Source organism: Polyodon spathula, chromosome 19 (assembly GCF_017654505.1).
Source record: "Polyodon spathula isolate WHYD16114869_AA chromosome 19, ASM1765450v1, whole genome shotgun sequence".
Classification (NCBI taxonomy): domain Eukaryota; kingdom Metazoa; phylum Chordata; class Actinopteri; order Acipenseriformes; family Polyodontidae; genus Polyodon; species Polyodon spathula.
This window is the reverse complement of record NC_054552.1, coordinates 18,835,970-18,863,705: the sequence shown is the minus strand read 5'-3', so window position 1 is coordinate 18,863,705 and position 27,736 is coordinate 18,835,970.

Below are 27,736 nucleotides of genomic sequence, written 5' to 3'. Positions count from 1 at the left end.
CTAAAGGGTTAAAGATGTGTGGTAGTTTACAGTATGTTGATCTTATTAGAGCGGTCATTTAACAGTGATTTGATATGCTTGAGATTGCAGATGGTGGCCTGTATAGTGAATACAGCAATGATTTTAATGTTAAAGGTAACTTTACGTTGGTGTCAATAGGAGCTGATCAGGACTGTAAAAAGTAAGGTTTTGCTGTCTATTCAGGAATCCGGCATCGTTTTAAGTCTTCTACAATACCTAAAGTTAATGTAAATCTGACTGTGCAATCCAATTTCTAAATTTAAAACTAGTATAAAAAATAAAACAAAAGTAAGATCTTGTGTGTATACTCCCATCTGTCGCCAGTGCCATTCTGAATTGTGCAGGTGTTGAATAGCAAAGAAATGTCTGACTGTCCACACAACGAGTTATCTCTTGAAAGAATCTGCAAGAAAAAACTCAACATTAACCAAAACCAACATAAAAGTAGCACGGTGAAAAATTCTAAATCGCAAAAACCATTTCAGAAATTTTGAAAAGCAACACGGAGAAAACCTGAATACCAGCCTGTGGCAAAGTGGTTTGCAATGCGCAGGTGCAGGAGTGATGCAGTGATTAGTAACTGACAGACAACGATGATCCAGGTGCAGTGGTGTTTTATGTTTAATTAGGGCTTCTCATTTTCGGTTTTAACTGATAAAACCAGATAAAACACCCCTGATGCAAAAAAAGGTTGACTTTAACCTTTATCCATTAAAAAATAAAACCTACTACAAAAATTATAATAAATACATTTCTAGTGCTGCTGGGCAATGTCCCACATTCCTGATTCGTTCCTGATTCATGATTCATTCTGAATACTTTAAACCCGTCCCAGCTATTGAGTTACAGCACATTCCTTCATTTCTATTGGAGACTCTGCTTGCTAGATTTAAACGAGATTACAATATGGATGGAGGCTTGTTAGCTGGATTTAAAGATGGATTACAGTTAAAATATGGAGGATTTAAAACAGCATGTTGGCAAAATGTATAATAATGCCTACACACAAAAAACCCAGAAGAATGTGCCTGTGACCATAGGAATTCAGTTGTGGAAGACATCAAAGGAAAGAAGGTACAACATAAGTGTACAAGTACTGTCGAGTGACCACTATACGTATTTTGACAGAAAGCAGTTTGGAAAGTAACTGAAAACAATCATTTCTACAGTATATCGAAAATGAAAGCCCTGAATAAAATGATTTACATGGAACTCAAAAATAGCTACAAATAACCACTGAAATAATACAATTAATAAAAAACAAAAAACAGAGGCCCTATTTTTAATCCAAAGTCACTTGACAATGGTAAGTAATAATGAATGGTAGTACACAAGGCTGTGTACTAGACAGTTTAACCCAGGGGTTCAGTCTCGAAACAACAAACACAGTATTTAATACATCCACAATATACAAACATGGTCACAGTCCACAATGAGTGTTGTTGTGCTCGTGGTGCAAATACAATTTATCGTAAAACAAGTGCAGTGTTTTTGGGGTTTTGTGCTGGCTTGTAGCGACAGCTCTGGATTGTGTTAGTCATCTAATAACAACAAACAAGTATAATTAGACACGACAAAACACACAAAACGCTCATGAAAGACAATACAGTTCTCCTTCCGGTTCAGCGTTAACCATAACAAAGGAACAGATCACCTCGCTACATCCACTTATATACCGTCAATCATAGTTAACGATTGCAACCGTTCCTCCAATCTACAGCTGCCACATTGTTTCTCTTTCCCTTTCCCTTTCCCTTCCCTTATCAGGGCATATTCTTTCATAGTCTTTAATTCTCCTAATTTTTGAAAGGAGAAAAACATGAAAGTAATGTAACTGAAGGTTTCTAAGCACTCACTAGCTGTTTGTTTCTCAGGTTTGTACATTACTGTTGAATTTTTATCTTTCACAAAATAGGACTTAATTAAAGACTGGAGTAAACTCTTTGAAAATCTGGCCCATCATGTTTTATTTTGCAAGTACTTTAATAGGATATTTAATTTACAGCCTTCTTTTCACCCGCCATCCACTTACGTATTCCCATTGTGTTTTTGTTTACATTGTATCAATTATTGAATGTTATGTTACACAGATTGTAAGTACCGTATAAGACAGAACCATGATATTTGTTCACAGTGGTTCCCTGTCCCTTTCTTTCTCACTGCTGAACGAGTCTGCATTATGCCCTTTACCAGACCTCATTCCTAGAGCTTCTCTAAGTCTTTATCCAACAGCACTAGCTATTGCTATTCATCCTCACCCCTTAAGGTGAAACTCCTGACCTTTCTAAGCGAGGGAAGATAAGAAGAGTGACCTTTATTTACTGGGTGAGGCAGATTGGAAATGCTGTGCGCAGACTCCCCATGCACCAAAGATATCATAGCAGCCTGCTCATAAATCACACCTGTTCACTTAATGCAGCAAGTCAACAGAACTAGGCTGTCATTTTTCTTTCTCCCATTGCAAAGTGACTTTTTAAAATATGAGAACACTGATATGCACACACAGAGGGAACTATCGGTCCTACATTTAAATAACAGGCTAGACGCAGCGTAATATGCTACATTAACCCCTTCAGTGCCACTGAATGTACATGGTGAGTCCAGTTCAAACAGAGATGTTTTAAGACTTATGAATTGACCATCATTTACTCTGAATAGCACACTGGGTAGTTCTTTCTAAGATAAACAACCCTGTTGTTTCAGCTGTATAAAATTAGGGGTAAAATTAATTTATTAAGTGGTGCCATCATTCTAATATAATGAGCACTTGTCAGTGTCTTGCATATTTACGTTGTATATCTAGAGTTTATGTCTCAACTGTGTCCTCGCCAATTACCATTAAATAAAATACACATTATAGCACATAATGTAATTATTAACCATAATAAACCCAATGCCTCAATAAGAATTAGCAATTCTGGCTTAATTGTGAAACTTCATGCTGATTTGAACTTGGCCATCACCAAGATAAGCATCAACTAAGACGTAGCTTTACGGTAATCTAATGTGATCCATCTGCATCTCCATCCATTTGTGTTTCTTTACATCTGCTGATGTAGATATCCTTCTGCCTGGTGTTAATTGCTGAAGTGTAATGCTGTCTCCAGAGATCAGCTTATTTTGCCTCCCCAGCACACACAACGGCTGCAATGCTGGCTCTGGGGATCAACCCAGAGTGGTCTCCCCAGCGCATCAGCATGACAGCCGTCTGGATTGAGCTAACTAGGGTACATCTCTGGGGTCTTCAAGTGGGCACCTTCTGTCCTCTGTGTTTCGTCGACTAGCCCACGACACCTCAAGTGGTTTCAACAGTGACTCTGGCGTCCAGTATCAGCCCCCTCCATTCCCCACTGAACTCAGCCCAGCTTACTTATCTGTACATCAGTGTTGCTTTCTTTCTATTGTGCTAGAGATCCCCATCCAGAATCTTTCCGTCTCAACCACAGCCAGTTGCTGCTCCTTTCTGCTGCTTCAGATAAGTTATTCACTTTGGGACACAACTCCTGGCCACTGAACCCGAAATCTCTGAGAAACCGAGTTGTAGAGTATGCCACAAATCCTGGAAAACACAACTCCACTGGATAAAATCGGACTCACCATCCTCGCTGTTCTGCTTCAGAAGCTAGTTGAGCATATCAAAGTTTCTTCCTCTTATACGACTTATAGAGTTCTGCATTAGTGAAGCAGTCTTAATTACGCATGTGACGATATCAATATCATGGCTTTAGTTCAGTTACTTGTAAACACACAATATAAGTTTGATACTTATTCTGTTGGTGCAATGTTTAAAACAAAGTCTTAACACAGCCGTCCTCACGGTTAGTTGTGCAGAATTACAGTGCAGTATCTCTGTGAAGTCTGTACTGTAGGCAAAAGCTTTCATCATTCTGGAGGCAGCCCATCTTCTCTGGGACAGCTTTGAAGATTACATCGCTGCGTCTTCGTTGAAGAACTTCAGAGTTTGATGACTTGGGAGCAATGAGATTGAAGAAAGAGTGAATCCAGCAGGAATCCAGAGAGAGTCCAGCATCCAGAGAGAAGAGCAGAGAGTGTGAAAATCGAGTTTAACCTCTTACACCGCCCTGTCCTGCGGGCGGAACATGCTACTGCAATTACACATTATATATCAAAAATACATCTGTGAATTTAACATATACACAGAAAAATCCAAATCAGATTCTGGGAAAGGATTGAGTTATGACTCTGTTATGAACCTAATGAAGGTGTCATACTTAGGCACAGGGTACCATGTGTACACTGACAATTTGTACACCAGCACAACACGGTTTCGGGACCTTTACACGCTCAAATTTGGAGCATGTGTGACCATTAGAGAAAATTGTCAGGGCTTCCCACGGACAAAAGAAAACATCCTCCCTAAAAAAGCTGACAATTCACTGGATAAGAAGAGGCAAACTACTGTACACGAAATGAATGGATACACGTGAAGTGACGATGTGCAGTTCCATCCATAAGGTGCACACAGGAGACAAAGTCCAGAGACGGGTTAGGAATGAAGATGGGACTTTGGGAATGCGGAATATTCCTGTTCCTACTCCTGTGAAGGCCTACAATCAGCACATGGGAGGGGTGGATTTATCAGACGCCCTTATAAAGTACTACAACATGGCACAGAAAACCAAAAAGTGGTACAAGAAACTTTTTTATCATTTTGTTGACATTGCTGTTGTCAACAGTTTTCTGTTACATAAGGAATTGGCACAGGCTGAAAATACAAAGGCACTGTCACACAAAACATTTAGAGAGGAGCTATGCAAGCAGCTGGTGGACATCGGGCTTGTGGAGCAGGTTGAGGCCAGTGCAAGGACAGAAAAAAGTGCAAGTGTCCCAGTAGCCATTGCAGAGGGCAAGGAACTTGACCCCTCCATGAAGGCCTCCTTCGGGCGCAGACACTGTGCTTTGTACAATGAAGGGAAACTGAGGAACAAAACGCCCTGGAAATGCAAAGCCTGTGATGTGCCATTATGTGTCATTGTCGACACAAACTGCTTCAAGAAATAACACATGCGTTAGGAAAAAAAAAGACTTTATAGCAATTTAGGGATGTGAATTGCTTATTTGTTCATTTTGTACAGTTTGTGTTTTGTTTTTTGTTCATTTTTTAGCACCAGGGATGTAAATAGTTCATTTTGTACAGTTTGTGTTTGTTTTTTATTCAGTTTTTAGCACTTTAGGGATGTAAATAGTTCATTTTGTACAGTTTGCATTTATTTTTTGTTCAGTTTTTAGCACTTAGGGATGTAAATAGTTCATTTTGTACATTTCGTGTTTGTTTTTTGTTCAGTTTTTAGCACTTTAGGGATGTAAATAGTTCATTTGTTCATTTTGAACAGTTTGTGTTATTAGGTTTTTGTTCAGTTGTATTCATTGTTTGAAAAAAAATATTTGATTTGAAGTGAAATAAAAAAATCTCATTATTTTGCTTGTTGACATTTACTGAAAATTCAGAGCTACAAAAAAATAGTAGCAACATTGTCTTGCACAAACACACTCTTATGTGACAGCAATGTGCCTGACAGTTGTGGCATATGAACTGAGAGTATTTGTCATGCATATTCATCATGGATACATTTCGGGCACCCCAAAGCTCTCCAAAAAGGCCACTTTTTGAATGAAATATTGAACAAAAAAGTAAAAAAAGAGGACTACTAAAAGTTTAATTCATGTGGCAATGTATAGCATGTAATGTGCCAGAAGGTAACCTCCCTTTTAGAACTTGCTCAAGAAACTACTGTATGACTGGCCATAAAGATTTACACAATGTTCATTTTTGGAGAAGTTCGGGGACCCTTGGGCCTAACTTTATAAAAGCTCATGTAGAATTGTATCCCTTTATTCAATCAGTTTCAAATTTTTATCCAGTGTAGTAGATAGGTTGGGGAAGCACTGGAAAAAAATCTGTCTCTTTTCATGTGCTACAAGGTGAAGAAATGATGCTAGAATATAAACAAATGAAAAGTGTTTCTTGTTTTTTATTTATTTTATATTTTTTTCTTGCTATCTCCTTCCAGTGTGGTACTGAGTAAAACTTATATCAGATCTGAGGTTTTAGTCCTAATGGCCAAGGGGTTATCTTGAATTCAAGCCCTGAACATGCCTGTGTTGTCTATACTTTGGAAGATATTGTGATTTATTTAAGACAATCGATCAGATAGCATTTTACAAGGCAAGCTTCAAAGAGTTAACACAGTTTGTGTCCTATGCCTTATCTAATCAGCTTTGAAGTAACAACCCATTCCCCACAGCATGACACACAGACAAGAGTCTGAATTAAATATCTGGAAAATGCTTATATTAAAATTAATTTAACCATGAATCTGAACCTGAAACTTGAAAGTTAGCTGTGCAAACAAAGAGCATTCTTTAACCTGGTGGGGTACCAGGTATAATTTTAGTATGTGGACCATTCTCTACAAAGAGAGATGTATATGCTACACTATACTACAGCTGTTGTGTCCTTCAGCTTGTAATAGTCCTGGTGTCCACTAGATGGCACTGATGTTGTACTTATCTGTAGATTTAGAGATGGGATCTCATTCACGTAGTATATTTCCACTGTATTATAAAAAGCATACAAGTCCAATCAGAAATACAGCTACATTTATAAAATAGTATGAAACAAAGCATCACTTAATATTGCTGCTGTCAGAGCAATTTTCAATTGAAAATAACTGGTAAATACACTTCTCTGAGAAAAATGATTATTATTGCAACAAAATGATTAAACGCTAATAAATAAATTGAGTAATAACTTGAATGTAGAGCTATTTGTCATTAAAATAACTATAATTCTTTAAAATCCACAATAATTTTATCTCCTGCTTTGTCTGTGATTTCTTTTTTGCTGGAATCATGTGACACACAGGAGACAGAGCGATTGGAATATAGTTCAAAGGCTGCTGGGATTTGGAGTTCTTGTTTCTTATGGGACTATGTGATTGTCCTCTAATGACTTCAACACTTTAAACAAGCATAGGTTACTATAAAGCATTACCTTGGTCTTCTTTCATAAACCAATAATTCAAGACATGTTTCTTCACATAGCTTATTCTGAGACATATGCTGACTTAGACTAGCAAAGCAAACTAACCCCTTGAGTTTTATAATGTACAATTGGGTTTGTACATGATCGTAGAGAAGTAAGTATTATTTATGCCGAATTAGACCATTCCACAATGTATAACCTTCACAGTCTTCTTTGGTATTAGACTGCTTCTGAATGCCTATGTAACAGAACTATATATTTGTAAGTCTATAATCTACTACCTTATTTGGTCACAATGTAATATAATCTTTATTTAGTTAATGGATCAGAAGGAGCTTTCCCAAAATCTACAGAGTGTAGAGCAGTATTAACAGTGTTCAGTAGTCCATTGAATTATGTGTAGAAGTGAATGAATCAATACTGTTTACATATTAGAATCTGAAAATGAATCAGGCTTGGCAGGAGAAAGAGTAAAAACCAGTTCAGAACAGCAGGATCCAGGGGAGGGACCCGAGCTCTTGAAGAAGCTCACTATCACTCAAGATTAAGGATTGCAAATGCACCACTCTCAAGGCACAACAAGCTAATAGAAGTTATTTATTTTACTTGGCTGCTCATAGAAATCATGCCTTTATTATTATTAATAGTAGTAGTATTATTATTAGTAGTAGTACTACTAGTAGTAGTAGTCATAGTTTTAGATGGTTTTAGTTGCGTGGTTGATATTTGAAGTGTATGTCAAACCCAAAGGGTTTATTGTAAGTTCAACCAGTAACACCTCATTAGTAGCTATCTGTAAGGACTGCAGAATGATTGAAATGAGAGACGATGCAGATGTTTTACAGCCATGCCTTGTAGGGAGGGTTTAGGGCCTGGTAAGCACAAAGCAGAAACCACAATGGCTGGACTTTGTCCTCAAGGGACCAGTAGCTCGCCAATATCCACTCTTGAGCCACTGACCCCCAGTGCTCCTGAGCTGTTGTGCGGAGTTGCTATGGTGAGGGGACGGAATTGTTGTGAAAAACAATAGTTAAAAGCAAATGTATCAAAATGTCCAATGAGTACACAATGTAACATACTGCATTAGTTCTGTACATTATGCTAACCAGAAGTCTATTGCTGTGTATCACTTCACTTTTTTAAAGTCATTTCCACTGCCTGATGCTCCCGGCTAATCATAATCTTGAAGAATGTGGACCGTCAGCACTGTGTATCAAAGACACTGACCCTTCGTTCTGGTGTCTGACAGTTTAATAGCTTCCCGGATCTCAGGGTCATTATTTAGAAGATAGATGGCTTGAGGGATGGCTGTGGTTAATTTAAAAAATAACTAGACAATGGCTTCTGTAATTCAACCCACTATTAGCGTTTGAAAACTTCTTAAAAATCGATTATGCAGTCCAGCAGGATCTCTGTGTAAACGATTCGGAGGGGTACAGACTGTTATCTCTCACTTTGTTCAGGCCCTGCTAATTTGGAACAAAGGGGCTGCCATTAATGGGCAGGCTGCAGACACAGATTAATTATCACTGCATGTTGCTGCATGCTTTTCTGTATCAGCCCCTCTCACTACTTTCCACTTCGCCAGTCCCTTCGAATCCCTCCATAGTTCACATTATTGGATTCTGCAGAGTTGCTTTCAGCCAATCAGATCACATCTTTTGTGCACGCTGAAGCACTTTATTCTTTGTATCACTACAGCATCGCCACCAGCAGCTTGAAATCACTTTTAACAACCTGAGGACCCTCACAGAATCCCCATTAATACACAGATAATGGGGAAAGATTCCAGGTATGATATAGCATTTAACACATTCTTTTGCATCGTTCTTTATGGTTTGATGTCTGACTGTGTGTATATATATATATATATATATATATATATATATATATATATATATATATATATATATATATATATATATATATATATATATATTCAGTTTTGTTTTGATGTTGCATTATGCATATATTATGGATTAAAAAATAATAACAGAACTAAGTTAATTTGTTAATAAGATAGACACAAACATTGTTTAACTTTGATTTATGTATTTTGCACTTTTGTGAATTATACAAATGTAAAATGTTTGCTGTACATTTAAAAGGGCTGTTTCAGGGCTGTTTTTAGGGAAATAATTATTGTAAGCACCAAACCTTTGTGGGTCAAGCATTGAGAGAAAGGATAACCTCTTGTAATCTTTGAAACGGACTGCTAACTGATCTTTAATATTTTCCATGATTTCAAAGTACAGCCGCTTGTAACAAGATTTCAAATCTTCACCGCCATCTAGCCATGGTCTTTTAGAGGAGAGACTGACTTTACTGACAGTTTTCTCATACACACGATCGAAATTCTCCTCCTCTAAAGCAATTTTGTGTCAAAATTCTGCTAATCTGTTCAGACGAAAATTACATCGAAGCATTATTTATTTTTTTTTTTTGTAGTAGTAGTAGTAGTAGTATTTGGAAAAGCACATCAGAGAATGTAAAAACTGCATAAAATGCCTCCAACAGAAAACAGAACTCAAAATTGTGCAGCTCACAGGTGTGAAATAAATCCACTGGCAGAATGTACTGCATCACTGTCAAACTTTTCAGGATTCTCCAAATTGTGCTCAAAAAGCTTGATCAAAGCTTTTTTCATGCACTGTACACACTAGCCAAGAAGAGAAATTCCAGCATGTAGGTGCCACCCGTGCCAGTCGTCTTTGGTAGATTTCATCAAGTAATTTTGTTTGGGGATCTTGAACAAAATGTTGCCAATCCTCCAAGATTGCTAAAAAATATATCTATTTTGTCTGATTTTTGAAGCAATTTGGGACAACACAAAATTTAGTGCATGAGCATAGCAATGAACAAAAAGTGCTTGTGGTATTGATTGCTTCACACGTGCTTGCACACCATTAAGCTCAGATGCCATAACTGAAGCTCCATTATAGCACAGTGCAACTAACTTGTTGGAACAGTCAAATTCCTCCAGTAAACGAAACACTAAATTTGAGATGTCAGATAAACATTTTATTTCCGTCACATTCACAAAATTCAGAAAATGTTCTTTTGGGCTAAGGTTAAATATCTGAAAACACAAGACAGCTGAGCTGTGTTTCCAATGTCAGTTGTTTCATCAACCATTACAGCTATGTACTCAGTACTCATAGTCAGAAATCAAAAAAAAGTAATTCCACATAACTGCCTCTATTTGAGGAATGTGTGCTTTTATTGTGCCCTCTGAATGCCAATTCTTGTTTGGCAAGGTAGACAACAGAAACGATCAAGCATTTTAAGAACCTCATGATTTTTCCTTACTTGCTCATTGTGATGTATTGTGTCTCTACATATCTGTTCATCCAGTTGACTTTCCCATTGGCTGCTAACACAGGACCTTCAAGAGAGGCAGAGAATCCCCTGCGAGCTTATGGCCCACCTTTTCTCAGTCCTGATTGGTCATCTGCTTAAAAAAGAGGACATTCTTCAACTTGCTTATTGATTAAACTTACTCAAGACCTTCAACTGAAACTGAGAATGCCCTTGGAGATCTAACAAAGTCAGCTCAAAAACACAAACATTTAAAAAGTCATGCAAGCTGCTATGACCCACCTCTGCACATTACTAAAGCACACTGTACGCAAGTGAGAGAGGCAACGTAAAGTAACGATTTGACTAATGATGTGGTTCCCAAACTTTTCTTATTTCGTACCCCCTTCTAGATTTACCAGCTGTCCACATACCTCTACCAGCAGATAGGGTTTATTTTAATCACTTTACTGACAAAGTAATGCAAAAAATGTACACATTCTACTACACATGAACACACATAATATACAACTATAATAATACATTTAATTTACATTTTTAATTTTAATATACATTTACTTAAAAACTTAAACAATGGCTTAGTAATACTACTCACCGTTAACGGATGGTTGCACTCAGCCCTTGAAGTCCTAGGTTTAGCTCATATATATGAATATATCTGACAAGTAGTCCAGTCATGAGAGCCTGTCAGTGTCATGCTGACAGTGAGAGAGTGGGAATGGGTGGTCTGCAAAAAATACCTTGACTTCAGAGTTAAAAGAAACGTGCCATTGCCTTGCCCCGTGAAAACCATCGCACCTCCATGTGGAGCAATAGATTACTGCATGTACACCAGAAGTTGAGCTAAGCCTGCCACGTCTGTGGATTCGTCTAGTTGGAGAGCAAAGTACATTCTGCTGATCACACGGTTCACTAATTGAGTTTGGACATCATTGGCCATGTCGTCAATTCGACGTGACACTGTGTTGTTTGATAATGGCACTAAGTGAACTCCTTTTTGGACTGTCTCCCCAATCATAGTGCTTACCATGTCTGCAGCTGCAGGTAGTATTAGTTCCTCTGCTATGGTGTGAGGTTTTCCTGACTTTGCAACTCTGTAACTTACTAAGTATGATGCTTCACGGGCCTTCACATTTTCATCTTTAGCAGCAGCAGAACAGAAAATTTCTTCGAAACCATTAGCTGCTTTAGTGTCCCCTTGAAATGTTTGGGTGGTTTGTCCTTGTGTTGTTCATGTTTTGTTTCCAAGTGTCTGCGTAGAAGAGCCGGTTTTAGGCTGTTATTCGATAGCACCTCGCCACATAAAACACACTGTGGTAGAGGATATTACCGGCTCCAGTCCAATTAAATCCCATTTCTATGTATCTTTCATCATATTTACGTCTCTCTGATATAGTTTCCATTTTGTCCCTGGTGTCAAGGTTTCGCTTCACAGGCTGAAAGTCGCATGTCAAGATTTCCAGAAATGCGCTGGTACTGGCAAGACAACATTCATTAATCCACTCATTGCTCTTCTTTTTAATAGTACCTGTCTTTAACCATCTGTCCATTTTCACTAGCAGATATTAGTTGGCAGATACTGCCAATCATGACTTGAAGATTGCTGTCCATCAACGCTCCCCAAGAAACCTGACAGAGCTTGAACAGTTTTGTAAAGAAGAATGGTCAAATATTGCCAAACCTAGGTGTGCAAAGTTGGTAATGACCTATCCCAACAGACTCACAGCTGTAATTGCTGCCAAAGGTGCTTCCACCAAGTATTAACTCAGGGGGGTGGAGACTTATCCAATTATGATCTTTCAGTTTTGCATATATATATATATATACACACACACACACACATATATATATATATATATATATATATATATATATATATATATATATATATATATATATATATATATATATAATCACATCATAATCAGTAAATTGTAAATTGTAATTGTAAACAATTTTCCTCATCGGATATCAGAGAGAAAATAATCAATAATAATCTGATCATTGAGAACACTTTGGTATTCAAAACCACAAAAAATATGCCATTTCCCATCACAAAACAAATAGCCTGACATGGCCACAAATTTAAGTGTTAACTATATAACATGACTCTGATTTATAGTAAATATGGCTAGGATTGTATGAGGACTTACAGTGACAAGGAGCAAGTTATTGGTGTCCTTGTTGGTGAAAAGATGTACAAAGTAGTTATTTAATGTGTTTGTTATTGCTTTGTCATACTTCACTACATTCCCCATGTTGTCCCTTATACTTCCAGTGCTGCACAGCACTGTTGATAGGGACTGACGAATACTGTGAAATCAATTGCTTTGTTTGCCAATCGCTAATTAGATGCAAAAGAAAAATACCTGCATGAATATATTGGACAAGGTGCCAGGCAGGATCGATTCATTTCTTAATTGCCTTTAATAGAAACACATACTTTAAAGAATGTCTGTATGAGTGTCGTCCAGCTCAGAGGCACTTAATAATTACATGCATCTGGACTGAATAATGAGCAAATCAGCAGGCCAGTCCTGGGCATGGACTAATTAACAGGACTGAGATATCCTCTGGATAAAAAGTGTTGACTGCAGGAACTCAGGAGTGCTGTTGCAGATAGGAGGAGCTGACAGGGATGGGCAGGTGCTTTGTGTTAAAAGACTGAGACACTGTTGTGACTTCACTGTTTAATATCCAAGGTTTGTAGTAATTGTTTATTTTAAGGTTGTTGAGAACTTTGCTTAGGAAATTTGAATGTGTAGTTGTAGTCGGGCAATGGCCCTGCACATGGGGAAATTAGTGTTGGTGTAATTTATATGTGGAAATGGGTTTATTTTGTGTGCTTTTTGGAGTTGCTGTGCTTGATTAAATTATTGTTTACAGACAGGTGCTCTATTGAGACTTGCTGCCTGCTAGGTTTGGTTGAGAGGAAGGGCAGTGATTAGTTGTGCTGGTCCTCAATCAGCAGGTGAGCAGGTCTCGACTGATTGTCCATCAGCATCAAAACATCAGGTGGGGATCGTTCTGGGTGACTGCACCACCATGCTACACAGAGGGATGCTGCGGAGGAACACTAAGGAGGAGAGTGACCACTCTGCAGGAACTAGAGTTACGCAACCCTGAAACTGCAACACGGTGCTTGTGAAGGCAGTGCCCAGCCAAGGCTGTATGAAGAAGCAGGAGTCATCGTAAAAATACTGGCTCATAAGTAGGTTAGTTTAGGGACTATCGATCCCAAGTAATATATAGTGAGGGTTGCGTAGTTTAGCAAGTGACCCTGTCACAGTAGTATACAGAAAAGTTTCAAACATCCCACTGGAATTCCATAATATAAGTTTATTACCCTGCAGAAACCCTAGCTAGCAGACCCATTAGAGGACCAAAGGATTACTTGCACAATGTATCTGCTGCACAGATATAGCAGCGCACTGTCTGTCTGGTACTGACCCGGTACTCTTGAACTGCAGTTGATTACCAGCAGTGTGTAAAATATGAAAATAATTTATTCTGACATTGCCATAATATTTTAGACACACCGCATTTAAAATACAATAATGATCAATCAAAGTTGAACAACATTATATGTGGTGTAGATGTTGAATCAACAGACTAGGTGTGGAATTTATGTCTCCAATGAAATCTTGATTTGTAATTCGACCTTGTCAAGTATACTCCCTGATCAGTTATTTTAGTTAAGTTAATAACAGCAAGGGTGGAGATAATAGAGTATAACGTGCCTCAAAGTCTCAAAGCATCTATCAAACCAGGAAAAATATATATTGTCCCGCTTGTAAACTTTTTAGCAGTTCAAGCTGATTGCAGGGATATTTTCACTGCTGCTGCTGCTGTTGTTCACAGCGGCAGTATCAATATGGCTTTATTGACCACATGTGATGTATGCTGCCTAAAGCTCTTCTCATAAGTCTCATCCAAAAAAACAATTGATCTGAATTCTGTAAATTCCAAAGCATAGGGAGTATGTAGAGGCTCACCTAGAAACTAGGCTAGGTAGTTTATGTACAGTGGCTCTCAAAAGTATTCACCCCTCTTGGACTTTATGGGAGAGTGGCAAAAAGAAAGCCATTAGCCATAAGCTCTGGTGCAACCAATTGTCTTTAAGGTGTTTCACATGATTTCAGGTTAAATATATCTTCCTCTGGGAGGTCCCACAGTTGGTTAGTACATGTCTTAACAAAAACTACATCGTGAAGATGAAGGAACATTCAAAGCAAATCCAGAATAAGGTTCTTCAAAAGCACCAATCAGGACATAAGAATTTTTCCAAGGCATTGAATATCCCCCAGAGCACAGTAAAGTCCATTATTAAGAAAGGGAGAGAATATGGCACAACTGTGAATCTGTCTAGAACAGGCCGTCCTCAAAAACTGAGTATGGGCAAGAAGGGCACTAGTCAGTGAGGCCACCAAGTGGACTATGACAACTCTAAAGGAGTTACAGTCTTCCACGGCTGATCTGGGAGACACTGTGCATACAGCAACAATAGCCCGGGTGCTTCACAAAACTGACCTTTATGGGAAAGTGGCAAAAAAAAAGCCATTGTTGAAAAAAACTCACATCAAATCTTGGATAGAGTTGGCCAGAAGGCATGTGGGAGACTCTGAGACAAAGTGGAAGAAAATGCTGTGGTCTGATGAGACCAAAATAGAGCTTTTTGGCCTCAGCTCTAAGCGCTATGTTTGGCGCAAGCCTAACACCGCACATCATCCTGAGAACACCATCCCTAAGGTGAAGCATGGTGGTGGCAGCATCATGCTATGGTGATTTTTCTCTGTGTCAGGGCCTGGAAAGCTTGTGAAGATAGAGGGCAAAATGGATGCAGCAAAGTACATAGAAATCCTGGAGGAAAACCTGCTGAAGTCTACAAGAGACCTGGGATTTGGTAGAAGATTCATCTTTCAGCAGGTTAATGACCCCAAACATACAGCCAAAGCCATACTGGAGTGGCTTAAAAACAAAAAGGTCAATGTCCTGGAGTGGCCCAGTTAAAACTTGGACCTCAATTCAATTGATAATATGTAGAAAGAGTTGAAAATTGCTGTTCACCAAAGGTCCCCATCCAACTTGACTGAGCTTAAGCAATTTTGCAAAGAAGAATGGGCAAAAATTGTTGTGTCCAGATGTGCAAAGCTGGTAGACACTTATCCAAATAGACTCATGACTGTAATTGCTGCCAAAGGTGCCTCTACCAAATATTGACTCAAGGGGGTGAATACTTATGCATTCAATTATTTTCTTTTTTGTATTTGTAATTAATTTAGAACAATTTGTAGATTTTATTTTTAACTTTGACATTATGGACTTTTTCTGTTGATCAATGGCAAAAACTCCAAATTAAATCCATTTTTATTCCATATTGTAACACAATAAAATGTGGAAAAGTCCAAAGGGGGTGAATACTTTTGAGAGCCACTATAAATGGATGCATTACTGAAGGTCAGCCACTGAAAACCAGGACAGAGGATGGACACAAGACACAATGATAATATGGTACCTTGAGTACTCCATCACTGAATCTTTCTTCCAGAGGCTAGCCTTGTCTATTCTGCTTCTTTAATGTGGCTTCCACTGCCTACTGCTGTTTAACCAGTGCTTAGAAAAGACTGACTGCTTTTTGCTTTCCATTTTTTCTCTCTTTGGTGCAGTGAATTAATACAGTCTTATGCCTCAGGGGCTTTTTGTTTTAAAGAAAACCAGCTACACCCATAAACCAATACCTGCTGTGTAAATGAGCCAGTCTGCAGCTCCAACTGAGTTAAGAATGTTTAAGTGGCGTAGTCGAGTGCTTCAGTAGTTCCCATCTTCGCAGGGAGAAGCTGCTTATGCTGGAAATGTGACATCAGTAGGCAGTCTCTCAGATCCACTCTCCATATCTCCCCAAGGCACAATACTAATAGCATCCATTCATAGATTAAAAATACATTCATTCAAGGTTTTCATTTTAAATGTAACATTTCTTTAGAACAGATGGAATCTTTTGCTCCAAAACTTACAAGCAAAGAAATGAAATCAGTGTGAATAAATGTTTGTGACAGAGATCAAATTATTCTTGGTGTTAGATCTCCCCTCCCGACCTGTGAGGGCACTGTGTAAAGGGAACAAAGTATCTTGGACTAGTTGGCCCGACAATTTATTCCTAGGATTTGGTGAAAGTTGGCCATCTAGAAAGGGGACGGAGCTACGGTACCCTAAACCATTGACCCGGAAGGTTAACAGCGTGGCATCCGCGGATTAGAGAAGTGGATGTGCTAGATAACCAAGGGATCACGGTTGACTGTTGTGACAGAAATACAATGAATCTTGGTTGTAAATCTCCCTCCTGACCTATGAGGGTGCTAAGCAGTGAAAGTAACATCTTTTGGACGAGCTGGCCTGACAGTTCTTTCCCAGGGTCGGGAAGTTGGTCAGTCTGGAAGAAGGCAAGACTTTGTTGCAACAATGTATTGACCCACAAGGAAAATGATGAAGCAGCTGCAGATTGTAGAGACAACTGCACTCGTTTACCAAGGGGTCATGCGTGACGGCATAAAAGGGAATTTGGAATCGCAATCTACTCCTTCACTTGGTTTTTGTATAGAGAACTGGAAGTACCATGAGAGACCTAGTGAAAACTGAAAAATATATTAGTGAGTGTTTTTTTTGTTTGCCACTGTTAATAATTGTCTTTGTTAGTGAAACACCAGATGGCTAACACATATCCAGAGCTGTCACCTTGGGCCTGCACAAAGCCGGAACAACCCTCCACCACAGTCTCTAAATAAATTGTTATCACCCAAACAAGCACTACTGCATGCACCCAGACTAGTATTACTGTGGGACGGATAACATGTATTTATTATTTCGGCAGCAATCCCTGTCTTCTCTACCTCCATGCTTTACACATTGGTGTGTATTGCCGAAGCCTATTGTTTGTTCGCCAGACCGGGAATCATAAAATAAAGATCCCTTGCCTAAATGGATTAGAGTTTCCTGTTTGTGTTTGTTCTTGCACTGCATCACCTCTGCACCACAATCAGCAGCCTCTTTGCCACACGGTATAAATAGGGGACATAGTAATGTGATCTGTTCCTTATTATGGTTACGCTGAAACAGAAAGGACCTGTGTATTAATAATGTATTTGTTCACGTAGACTAGACGGCTACCACGATCCGAAGCTGTCACCCATGGCCAGCACTAAAACCCAGACAAGATTTCACCACTTGTTCATCAATAATAGTATGTATTGTATTGTAATTCACCACATGCACTAAAAGCATTCACTTTGGACTTGTGAATGTGTGTGTGTGTGTGTGTGTGTGTGTGTGTGTGTGTGTGTGTGTGTGTGTGTGTGTGTGTGTGTCTATTTGTGTGTTTAATACTGTGTTTGTGTTTATTATTTACAGGACTGCACCCTTTTTTCATTACAATGCAATACACATGGTTGTGTATTGCAAACTCCTTATTATTTTCTGCTCTGTCAACAAACCATTGGATTATAAATAAAAACAAACCATTTCACCTGTACTTTGTTGACTGTTTGTTTCATTGGATTACTGCACCTGCACTTCACCTGCTCTACTCATTACCACTTTGCCACAATCATGAGGTTTCCATGCAAGTTTTTTTTTTTTTTAACTTGAGACATTTACATGAGAAAAATGTCTTGTGTAAAATGCTTTTTGGAGTTTCTGTTAGCAAAGTTTCGTTTACTTGAGTAAGCCAGGCTTTTCACCCAATGTCATGCAAATGAGTGGGAAAGGTGGGGGTTGATATGTAAATTAGCTACCGTAAAATTACTAGTGAAATTTTGTGAAAATGTGATTTCCATGCGCAGAGAACTGGTACACGAGTGAATCTAAACTGCTGTAATAAAACAAAATACCTCATGCCTGGTTGCTCTTGCCCAAATTGTTTTTCAAATTTCATTAGTGGGGTGTCATATCATTAGTAGTGAATACTGTTTCAACTAATTTATCTTACGACTCATAAATTAAAAATAAACTTGTATGTATAAAATGAAACTGACCAACAGGTATTGCAGATCACCATGGCTGAAAACCATCACTTTCATTCAGGCAATACAGCAGAGGATCATATGATGCTGTGTGTACTACCTTGGATTTGAAACCCTACTGTCCGGATAGCTGATCGCTGCTGAGGAAGCATTGGGCAAATACAAGTAGTGGACACTTAAATGTAACATTTTTTCATATTGAAAAATGATTCACCAACTTGCTGCATGTGTAAATAATACAAAATAATACAATATAATCTTGCAAATCCTATTTGAGTCAAAAGTTAACAGAGGAATAACTCTTTAAAGGGGATGCATTAGACATGTAATGCCAGGATTGGTTATTGATGCAGTTTTCAAATTTCTTACAGCCTGTACAAAACAAGCAGACACACATCTACAGTACTGCTCAGATAACATTGAATAAATGTTCAAGGGAGACTATGTGAAAGTGATGACAGGGTGCAGATGATGGCCATAATTAACAGCAATAAAGGTTTAATTGTCTTGTGTATAAAATGCACTTGGAAAAGCATTAAAATGATTTATTCCTTTGTCTGCTGTGTTGTAGAGTTTATCAAGTTTTCCTCACTTGTTACAAGGTAAGCTGGTTGCATCATCTTAATCCTTGGTTAAAGTTGGTTTAAAATATTTGTTATTTTATTAGATATTTTTGTAGGGAGAGTTCCAGCGAATTTTGTGTATAGGACAGCCGTTTTTAAGGACTCCCAGAGGTAATTATTTGTAATGTTTTCTTTTAATGGTTTAATAAAGAAATGGCTGATTTCTAATTGTTTTTAGAGAATAGGTTGTGCTGACTCAGTGATTTTATCATTGTAGGACGTCAGCCAGCAACTGCTTTCTTGTCTACTGCTTTTATCTGGGTTTTATTACTGTTACTGTTGTGCATTATTTAAAGGTCAGTCATTTTTTGTTGCCTCTTTGTGTTTATTAAAATAGTAGTGCTTTAAAATTAGTTTCTTCTGGGTGTAAATCATATTTTATATAGCGTATTATGATTTTAAAAAGGCAATGTATTGTTTGGGAACAAGTGTTGTTGTTTTGGAATGATTTGAATGTATTTTGTGTTTATTTAAAAACAAGGTTGTTGTTTGGCAGAGGTGATGGGGTTAATGCTCCATCAACTAAACTTGTGTGGAATGTGACCATCTCCAGATTGAGAAATGTGTTGTTAATTTGGAGATGGTCACATGCATAAAAACCTGCAGCTTTTGTGGCCGGGGTGAGATGTTCAAGGAAGCGAAATGTGAACGAGAGCAGAGCAGAGGAGAAACAGAAAAACTAGAACAATTGCTAAGCGTGCTGGAATTACTTTTTAAGGTGGAGGAAGATTATTGTGTTAGAGATTTATTTTTGTTTAAACTTTTATTTTGCTTGGTGAATTGTGTGTTTTTGTAAAAGTGTTTTGTTTATTTTTATTGCAATAAAAAAATGCACACCAGCGATTTCATCCCAGCAAGTACCTGCCTGTGTCTCTGTGCCATGAGTTTGAGGAGTTAATTGTGTGATAGGCTACAGATGCTGCTAGTATAGGAAAGACAGTTTGTTTATTAATTAGTAATTCCCTCATTTGGCCATCACCTGTGGCCTATCTGGGCCGCAATTGACTCCTCACAGAAACCCTTTAAAATGGTTTATTTGTCTGTGTTGGAGAGTGCTTGGACCATCTGAACTGAGTGGAGAGACGCAATACAAACTTGAAAGTATCCTGTTGCAACAGAAGTACTGGAACTACAGTGGATAAGCAGGAGCCTGTGAACATTGCTGCGAAGCATCCAATATTGTGTTTTGTTTATTTTATTTACTTTGTAAAGAGACCTTGTGACAATGTAAAGCGATCCTGTATTGCAATTCAACCTCCCAGCCGTCAGAGGGCTGTGAATCAACCACGAAGTTCCCAACAATGATTGTGTGAATCGGGACTAACATTGGGGCGGAAGTCCGGTTACAATGTTCGCCATTTTTTTGGGGGGACAGCAACTTGGGAACATGCCGGAACATTCTAGAATGAGCAGATGATTGAGTGCTGCTGATTGGGGGGTGTTCCCTTGTGTATATAGGGCCGGGTTGGAACAGCGTGGGTTTGGTTAAAGAAATGATGATCTTTAAATCAAATTTGAGTTACTAAAATAAGAAGAAATAATTTACAAAGAAACTTGTGAATAAGAAAGCTTGTAGAGATAAGATTTTGTGAAAGCCAATAAACAGAAAAAAATAATTTTATTGATACTCAATACTGCCTCAAGTGGTTTCTTTTGGTAGTCCACCCCTCACTCCCACAGTCTGTGACAGACCTGATTCCAGTTTATTTTTTGTTTATTTGTCTTGCTCCTTCATTGTGGCACAGCCACTATTAAAAATACTTTCTTTGGAACTTTGTTGTATATATAATCTCAGGGGCTCGTTTCTATCAACCAATATGGCTACCAGGCTAGGATGACGTCAGGAGCAGAGTATACGATAGAAGTAGCGTTTCTATATAATGTTGCTCACACTAGTTGATCGTATTACCTGCCCTATAAATAAGACAGATGGACCACAGTCATTTCCCTTATTGAAAATTGAGAAATATTGCTGTTCTAATTTATGCTGTGTATTTAAGACCCAGGCTAGACAACTGCAGCGACAGAAGGTATGGGAAGATAGGTGCTCAGCATCTTTGACATGGTTTCTGATCAAGAAATCCAAGTATAGTACCACTTGAAGATGGAGGATATGTGACAGACGTCTCCAGTATTCTAAGACCCTCTCTACCTGCTACCAGGGTGGGGGCCTGTGTCTGTTTTGTCCCACTCAAGTCTCCAGTGCTGTTTTATTTTTTTGGTCAAGATGCTATAGTGAGTTTTCTTTTTGCCCACTAGCTTATTTAATTCTAGTTTCAGTCATTTTCATCCAAATATTAAACTTCTAGCAGTGTCTGTAAGTTCATTACACAGCTGTCTATTAATATTAAATTGTCTCAGCTCTATAACACACAAAACACAGATTCTACGATTCTCAACTTCACAACCGTGCAATAATGCAAAGTACAATGTCATCCCTAATACATATACATTGATGGACATTTCAACTGTTTTTACTGAGTATTTATAGAAATAAATTAGAAAACAAATCATGATACAAAAGTTACATTTACTGAAATTTACTGGAATTGCATAAATACAGTGATATTAATCTTTACCAACACATTAAAGTAGTTACTTTTCAACAAGGACTTTTTGCATCATAAATGTAAAGGGAAGAGAATGAAACTAATTTGATTCTTTTAATTCTCACTTTCAGCTCCTGTACAAGCGAAAAGCATAATCACCAGACTCATTGCATCTTGTTAGCAGCAGTAATGCAACTGCAATCCAATTGTCGGCAGGGAAGCTCACACAGGTGTAGAACGTGAAATTAATTCTCAAATAACCTTCATTAGAGAACATATTGATATGAACCTTGCTGAATTCAAATCGGATGAAAATCGGAAACCAAATATGAACTGGAAACCAAATACCACAAATGTTACGTGGGTGAGAAGATCATTTAATTTTGTACACCCTATTTGATTACCACAAAAATGTGTACACTTAAAACCAGATGTTCTTTCTGCTGCTTCATGAGCATATATCGAGCACAGCTAAGGCCCAAACATGAACTTTGTAACTACAGTGCATAAGCAAGGCCTGCGGAGGTAATCATAATTGTCTGAAGAAAAATAATTCCAAAGAAAACACTAAAACCAAAACATAACATTCTGAGTACCCATAATCTCAGGAACAACAGTCCATCTGTCAGACTGGAACAACACTTGTGGGTCTCCCATGTATTTGGCTGCAGCTGATAATGACATTTTCTCCCAGATTTGCATTGCAAGCGACAGCACTTAGAGATTCATAAATCTGCAATTACAGAGTTTGCACAAGAAAGAAAATAAAATGAGATCATTTCCCCAACTCAAAGTCGAAGCTAACACCCTATAATAGCATCTCTGACAGGAGAATGAAATATCCTTCATTCAAAGTCTGGAAGTTTTCACTATCTGATAGTACACTTTATAAGGAATGTTGTATTAATTGTCAGCCCTTGAGGAAAAGGGGGTTGGGAGCAATTAGTTTGTAGTCCACTAGCCTTGTTAAAGTATATGGTGCTAACAAAAAAATTCCACTTCATATTCATGTATTGCCACATTTCATGCTGTATGTCTCACATACTGTGGATCTCACACATTATGGTAAAGATGAATTTGATTTTCAAATGTATTTGTAGCTGAACTCTGCATTGCAAGCACTTAAGTCATGGGAAAAGCAATGATTTGCACTTAAAGTCAAACAAAAGCATAAAGCTTCTGGAATATTCAGTTCTTTTAAAGAAAGTAAGTGTTTAGAATTTCTGGAAAAATATTTATTTATTTATTTGATTTTATATTTTTTATTTAACCTTCATTTAACCAGGAAAGTCCCATTGTGATTAGAATCTGTTTTACAAGGGAGGCCTGGTCAAGAAGGTGGCATATCATACAAAAAACACACATGTAAATAAACACAACCAATACAAACATAGACAGAATCCTCCTTTATTGTTTTAGCTCCTTTAGAGGAATTAAAACACTAAGGCCCAAATTTATAAAGGGGAAATACCCACCCCAAAAAGCCATGTAATATGTGTGTTCAGTACGGCCGCACTCAGCGTCAAAATAACAACCTATTTTATAAGACTAATTAGGTGAAGCAGGTGATTCCGCAGTAAAACAATTTAAATACCCTTCACCGCAATTAGTGATGGAGAATTATACAACTCTCACAATAAATAACAGGTTTGGGTCAACCCTGCTTGTGTAGGCTACACATTCCAAAAGAAAATGAATGGCACACAAAGACCTCAGCCTGGTACTAGCCATGGTGATGAGGACGCTCGGAAGTAAAAACTGAAATTTACCAATATGGAAGTGGAGATTTTGGTACAAGCACTACTTGTAACACATAAAGATTTGTTACAAGCTCAAAATACATCACCAAGACAAATGAATAAAATATTGAATGTGCGGTGGCTTCTTAATATACAAATGTACCACGTTTGTAGTCTAGGTTGCTTATATATTACGATGCATCATCCAGTTCCCTTTCAATTCGAAGACTACCACCAATGACATTACTTATTGGATATGCCCATTGGGTAGGTATTGCTGAGCTCTCTATGATAGCCCGTGATACTTAGGTATCTCGGTGCAAAAGTGCTCAGTGCATAAAGCACACTGTGCCCAGCACCTCAGCGTTAGTACACAGTCACAGCACTACACGGTTCACGGTGCACATACTGCTCTCAGTACTTGATGCACGGGGTGCTTGTTACACAGGGTGTATGCAGTGCACACAGTGGTTGGTACCCACTGCTACAAAGCTAGTGCGGGAACGCATGCTACTGCACAATACGTGGTGCACATAATGCACAGTACTCGGTGAGCACAGCTCTCAGGATGCGATGCATGATGCATATGGTGCTTGGTACCCACTGCAACAACGCTAGTGTGGGAACGCATGGTACTTCACGGTATGTGGTGCACATAATGCACAGTACTCGGTAAGCACAGCTCTCGAGACGCGATGCACGGTGCACACGGTGCTTGGCCACTGCCTCAGACCTAGCGCAACAGCTCACAGATCTGCACGGTACTCATTACACACTACTGCAGATCTCTGTTCTCCAAGCGCAAGCTCTTGGCCAGACAATGGCTAACTTGATCGTGGCTCATAGACAGCTGTGGCTGTCACAAGCCAGAGTTCCTGATGCAGATAAGGCCGCTCTGCTTGATGCGCCTATATCCCACCTATGTCACTGGAACAGTTCCAGTCCCCATGGTTCCGCCAGGTGACCTAAGGCATTGCCTACAGGTCAGACGAGCAGCAAGCAGAGGGAACGCAAGACATGGCCAGGACGTGAACTTCCATGTTCCCGTTCGTCCAGAGCACAGAAAAAAATCTCTGCTTCTCTTTTCAAGGAAGCATTTACGAGTTTGCTCTGCTGCCATTCAGCCTCTCCCTAGCTGCTTGTACAGTCTCAAAGTGCGTGGCTGGCTCCCTTGTGGCTGCAGGGGATCAGAATAATTATCTCTTCGCGAGAGGGAGCAGTGGCCCACACGGCAGTAGTGACAGAGAATCTGGTGAGGCTGGGCCTTAACATCACCGGTGCAGTGCACTACGTACTGGGGGCTCCGGCTGGACTCCATTACGATGTGTGCTTACCTGTCAGACGACAGAGTTGCAGCTATCCAGGGTTGCCTCTCCTTGTTTCAACAGGGATCTCAGGTCACCCTCCTATTGTGCCAGAAACTATTGGGTCTGATGACCGCATCCATATCAGCCATTCAGCTGGCTCTGCTTTGCATGTGACCGCTACAAGCGTGGCTCAATGCCAAACGCAACAGACCCCGTTGGTTAACTGTGTCTCTTAAGTGCTCAGCAGCCCTATGCAGTGGATGACTACCTCTCACCTTCACGAAGGTGTGCGAATTGGAGTAGTGTTGAACCATCATGTGGTGACGACAGACACCTCCAACTTAGGTTGGGGAGCGGTCTGGGAAGGCAGAGTAATATGTGGTTCCTGGCCGGACCGCTAGACATCCCGGTATGCATGTGTTGATCTATTTGGACAACACGACAGTGGTGGCGTATGTCAACCATCAGGGTGGTCCCTGGGGATGTATCGCATGGCCTTCAGGCTATTGACATGAGCTCAGAGGAACTTACCTTCCCTATGGGCAATGCACATTCCCGTAGCGGTGCACTGGGCAGCGGACCTCCTCTCCAGGAGTGGTCCACATCCGTCAGAGTGGCGACTCCACACTCAGATAGTGGAGCACATTTGAGAATGATTTGGGAAGGCGCAGGTTGATCTTTTTGCCTCAGCAGAGATGACACATTGCCCCTTATGGTACTCCTCCTCCACTTAAGTGGTCCACTTGGTATAGACGCCCTAGTGCACGAATGGCCCAAAGCATTTTTGTAGGTTTTCCCGCCTATACCGCTGCTCCTGGCCTTTCTCGAAAAAGTCCGGTTAAAGAAAGCGTCAGTTCTCTTAGTGGCCCAGGAGAGTCTGATTTTTGACCCTGTGCCAGCTGTTGTACAGCCAGCCCTGGGAGATTCCACTTCACATGGATCTCCTCAGTCAGGCGAAAGGCTCTCTTGGCAGCCGGAACCGGGAAGGTTCTGGCTATGGGTCTGGCCCCTGAAAGGGACCACTTGTTAGCCCTAGGGCTATCAAATGTGGTTGTGGGTACATTGCAGAGTGCTAAGGCAGACTCCACTAGGTTCTTGTATACCTATGTGGAGATATTTCCAGGCTTGGTGTCTGGCTAGAAGCCATGACTCATATCTTGCCCTATGCCAGTCATTTTACAGTTTCTGCAACATCTACTTAATGCTGGTAGGCTACCTTCCATCTTCAAGGTGTATTTAGCGGCCTCCTCTGCTTGCCATGCCCCAGTAGATTCAATGTCTCCGGGCTCGCATTTTTTGGCTACCAGAAAATGGCGCTCATGATTATGCCTTCCCAGGAAGACTGTTCTCCCCAAATTGAGCCTTAATGTAGTACTGGAGGCTCTCATGAATACTCCATTTGAGCCTATACACTTCATAGAGTTGAAGTATCTGTCCATGAAGACAGCCTTCCTTTTGGCCGCTAAGTGGTCAGTGAGCTGCAGGCACTGTCTGTGCACAGCTCTTGCATGCGTATTTGGGAGGATGGCAGCAGGGTGTCTCTGTGCACCAACCCTGCTTTCCTTCCCAAGGTGATCACAGCACATTAATCAGTCTGTGGAATTGGAGTCCATCCATCCTCCTCCGTTTGCTTCAATGGAGGATGAGAGATTAAATTTCCTCTGCCCAGTGCGGGCATTGAGATGTTACATGCATATGACAAGAGCTCTACATCAGTCTGACCAGCTCTTTGTCTGTCACAGGACATGGACCCTCTGTCACATTGGATTGTGGATATAGTCACAACTGCATATAATAGTGCTGGCTTGCCCCCACCTGGTAAGGTAGCTGCACACTCCACTAGAGGGTTGGCTACATCTTGGGCCTTCAGAGTTGCCTCAATGTCTGATATTTGCACTGCGGCTAGCTGGGCTACGCCACATACCTTCTCCATGTTCTACCATCTTAATGTGGTAGAGCTTGCCTTGCCTTCTGTAGGCACAAGGGTCATTGAGGGTGTAAGTTCACACCGCTATCCTCTGGGTTCGACAGTGCTTGTGTGTCCCTCATATGCTGCTGTTCCTTCTCCTTCACGGCAGCTCTGGTATACATTATCCCATAGGTAATGTCATTGGTGGTCATCTTCGAATTGAAAAGGAACATTAAGTTAATTACCGTAACCCTGGTTCCCTGAAAGAGAAGATGACCACCAACTGCAGGGTTGCATCGGTCACCCTTACGGGTTCGATGGAAAAAGAGAAACGGCTTCCTTTTTATCCCTTCTGTGGGCGGGACCGAGTGCATCATCTCAGGAAGGGGCCTACTGGCAGCTCTGGTATAGAGAGCTCAGCAATTACCTACCCAATGGGCAGACATGCCCTTTACATAATGCCATTGGTGGTCATCTTCTCTTTCAGGGAACCAGGGTTATGGTATGTGACCTAACATTACTGTGCTTTGCATATTAGTTCAGCTTCTTATTTTGTATAGAATAATTCCAGGCATATAGACTTTTCAAACTTCAGAAACAATACATTTTATTTTCTTTCATTCATGGCAGTCAAAGGAGTGGAAAATTCTTCCATTACACAGCAATATGTTCAACAACAATAACTCCATACAGCTTCATACGAACAGTCTTCAGTTTATATAGCTATATTTTTCAGATGTGCCTACAATGTCATGTATATTTACATTTTTACATCTAAGGTCATATCACGACGTGGTTTCCTCACAAATTACTATTATAAAACTTAGTCACTATAGTTCACCAATTATGCTATAAACTACAGCAATACATTACTCCAATAGTAATTCACAGTTCTGGCTTAATTTTAATTGATTAAATCAGGAATGTTTACTCTCTGTAAAAATGCACCTTGTTGCAAACAAAAAAAAACACAGACAATTTAAGAAATAATGATTTTTGACTAGTTTCATTATATGGATAAGCAAAGGCAACACATAATAGATATTCTAAATCTAATAGCTGTAGGCAACTCTTGATAGGTTAAGAATGATATATTTACCCCTGTGGAGCTTGAAGAAAGGTTTTAAGAGCAGGAATGTTTCAAAGTTTTGTAAGTCCAGTTGTAAAAAGAGTCCATTAATGTGCAAATCTTGATTTAAGAGTCTGGGAGTTTTGTTGAAAATTGTTAGAATTCCAAGACCAATGTGTG